The sequence below is a fragment of the Eulemur rufifrons genome, chromosome 7, assembly GCF_041146395.1.
Source record: "Eulemur rufifrons isolate Redbay chromosome 7, OSU_ERuf_1, whole genome shotgun sequence".
Taxonomy (NCBI): Eukaryota; Metazoa; Chordata; class Mammalia; order Primates; family Lemuridae; genus Eulemur; species Eulemur rufifrons.
Window position 1 is genome coordinate 15,143,849 of NC_090989.1, and position 3,447 is coordinate 15,147,295.

Sequence of the window (3,447 nt, forward strand, 5' to 3'; positions counted from 1 at the left end):
TGTACAATCAATTTAAAATCTGAATTTTAAATTTAAAATGTTAATGGGACTGTAATTTTCTGTATAATTTCTTGATGGGAAAAATATTTCACAGAAGCACATTCAAGTTTTCTTCCACAGAGAGTAGCCAACCTTGAGAGTGGCCAACCTCAAATTAATTTCCCTGCACAAATTTTGCAAAACTGCCAGGTGGAGGATTTTTTTTTCTTTAGAAGAGAATTTGGGTTTTGCTGAAAGCAGAAAAAATTTTCTTGTTCTCAGAGTATCCGGGTTTCATCCCCCATCTGCCATGTTTTCAGGCCAGGTCTGTCTTGATCTTCCCCCATAAGAAAATGGCCACAGAGTTCCAGGAAACCCAGGCACCATCGCTTTGGCAGAGCCCAGGTGGTTGGAGGCAAGACAGTGGGGTAAATCCCAGCACCTCTGCACGAGGTAGGGAGGTGTCCGGCAGTAACCGGCTCTCCTGGGTGAATGTCGTGCTGGTGATGGCCCACGGGAGGCTGATGTCTGTACTACTATTTATTTTTGTGAGGAGGCAAATCATGCGCTTTGCAACGAAATCTAGAAGGGGATCTCATGTCCCTGTGGGACACAATGCTCCCAAGGACTTGAAAGAGGAGATTGATATTCGACTGTCCAGGGTTCAAGATATCAAGTATGAACCCCTGCTCCTTGCAAATGATGGTGCTAGACTGCTACAGCAGGAAACCCAGGGAAATAAAAAATGCTACAGCTATCTGTACAGGATGAAAGCTCTGGATGCCATTTGTGCCTCTGAGATCCCATTTCATGCTGAGGGCTGGCATCTGACTCCTTAATGGGCAAGAATTCCCGCTCCTACCTGCTAGACCTGCGAAACACTAGTACTCCTTTCAAGGATGTGCACAAGGCCCTCTTGATACCCTGCTGCATGGCTATGAGACAACCCTCTATGGGGCAGGGGTCTTTGGCCAGAATGAATACCTGGCCTTGTGTGAGCTGGCCACTGTGGTCAGAGCACGAACTGGGAGCTCTCAGCACCAACACTAGTCAGCAGCCGAAGACCTAACCCAGTCCCTTGAAGTCTCCCAACAACCATCCAGGTGACCTACCTCCCCTCCAGTCAAAAGAGTAAACATGCCAAGCACTTCCTCGAATTGAAGAGCTTTAAGGACGACTGTCGCACATTGGAGAGTACTCTGTGATGAAACTGAAGGACTCTCACCGTAGCTTGAGCCAGACAGTTGCAGTGTGCCAGACAGGCTGCTTGCTGGGCAGGACATCTGGCTCAGCAGGCCCAGACCGTATCAGCTGAAGCTCCCACTGTGTCCAGAGTTCTTAAGAGCTTGTGCCTAGAGTGTCATTCCCAACCCTTTTAGAACACTGGCTAAGACTTTATTTTCAGCCAATAGCATTTTTTTTTCTGGATTTGAATTCAGATGTTATTCTCAATATTTCTGTCAAAGCCTCCTTAAAAATCTTCAGTTAGTTTTAGCCACAGTTCGTGTGCCCTGTTCCAGGCTTTTTAATCCCCTAGATGAGAGTCGGAGTCTGGTGTTTTCTGTATCTATCCCTTTCTTCATAGTTAAATGGAAACTGTTTGAGTTTAGGGCATCTCAGAGTTGATTGTTGGAAAAGGCAGATGGAAACTGGTGGGGAGATGGGGTGAGGAAGTGGGTAGTATGTGGCATGACATGTCCTGGTGCTCCACTTACACCAAGATGTGTTGAAACATTAACACGGCTTTCCTAACGTGCACGGGTCTGTCCTTCTCCTTTCATTCCATACTCTGTTGTGAATAAAAGGGAAAGCTCTGACACCTGGCATGATCTAGTCCAGGCTTTGAGACAATGGGAAGCAGTGGTTTCCCCAAATAAGCCAATGCAGTGGTCTGACTTACAAATTAGTTATTTAATAAAGTGAACTATTTAAAAATTAAAAAAAAAAAGAATATCTGGGTTTCAAACTCAGCTCAGCCTTAGATTTGAGCAAGGCATCACTTCACTTGGCTCTAGTTGCTCTGTTTGTAAAATCAACAAGTCCCAAACAGCTGTGACATCCTGTGATTCCCGTTAGATGTCATTATGTAATCACTTATTCTGATAAATCCAGATTCAAGTGAAGATTGCTCTACAACCTGTCTCTTTATTGTCAGTGTCTTTCCTCTCAAGATCATTTATTTAAGTATTTTAGCTTGCTCAAGATAATGGCCTTTGATAAACCTAGAAAATAATGATTTCTCTCAAAACCAAGCATGCTGATGAGCCGATATTCTTTAGCTAACAAAGTAGCCTGCACGTGGTTAGTTCTTAATATACATTTGCCAAATGTATTTAAGAGTATAGTCTATACATTCTTCTCATCAGTTTTGTCTTCACAATTATTTAAAAGCATCAAATGGAAATATGTGGTATATTTTCTCTTTCTTAAACCATCTCTCATGAATATGAAATTTTAACTAGGTAGAAATCATGAATTGTAGGCATATTCATGGAACATTTCTCAAAATCACTTACAAGTTATATCATATCCTTATAGCATAGAGTCACTCAGATGTAGTAATATAATATTACCTTTAATAGTAGTACTATTCTTATTATAAAACTTAGATATATTAATATTGACAAGATAGCTCAAAATCCTAGAATGAAAATAAGACAGATGTCAAAATATCTTTCTGTGCTTGTTTTTGCCATTTGATTGATACTACAGTAGCATGAAAGAGCAAAGTGTTCAAGGGCTGGTTCCACCACTGTAAGCTGTAATTTTGTGCAGTTGATTTTAACCTTGGCTTTCTTAGCTATAAAATGGCCGTCATGCCCTCCTATCCAGCTCACAGTTTGGTGTGTGGATGGTGGAAAAAATCCATACACCCCACACTTGACAATTCAAATATTAGTGCCGATGGCACAAGGAGATTGGTTCATTTGTTCCAGCTAGCTTGATAGCTCTGAGAAACAGCTTGGGAATGGCAGTGAACCACTGAAATTTGTTCTGTTGTTATGGTGGGAGGGGTGGTTGTGGTTTCAGTGATTGATTTTTCAGAGAGTGGCGAGAGAGCTGCAAGTTCACCAAAATGTATCCGACCAAGATCTGTTGTAAAACTCTAGGGCTTCTCTGTGGACTTGCAAAAGAGAGATAATTTGCAGAGACATAGTTGAGTCAGGTCTGTGCTTCTAATAGTGGATCTCTGGGTTGTTTACAGAAACATATGCCTAAAATGAGTTCACCCTCTTCAGCAGCCAAGAGTAATGTCTCCGTGGAGCAGGTCTGAGCTGTTTTTAGGGGCATGGCATGGACAAGCTGTTGAGAAATGCAGCCTAGTGTATATAAGATTCCCGGCATAGGTAATTAGGGCTGATGGTCCAGTTTCTAGAACTATCCAAAATTACAGAGGAGGCTCATGTGAGGTCTGGACTTGCCCAGCTCTGCCATCCTTGTTTCCTATCTCTCTGGTGGGGGGCCAGA

At 42.5% G+C, this 3,447-nt stretch overlaps 1 pseudogene; it reads left to right on the forward strand.

The window, feature by feature from the left end:
* The first annotated feature begins 542 nt into the window (after window positions 1-542).
* LOC138386145 (protein C1orf43 homolog pseudogene) lies at window positions 543-1,184 on the forward strand (annotated as a pseudogene).
* The last annotated feature ends 2,263 nt before the right edge of the window (window positions 1,185-3,447 follow it).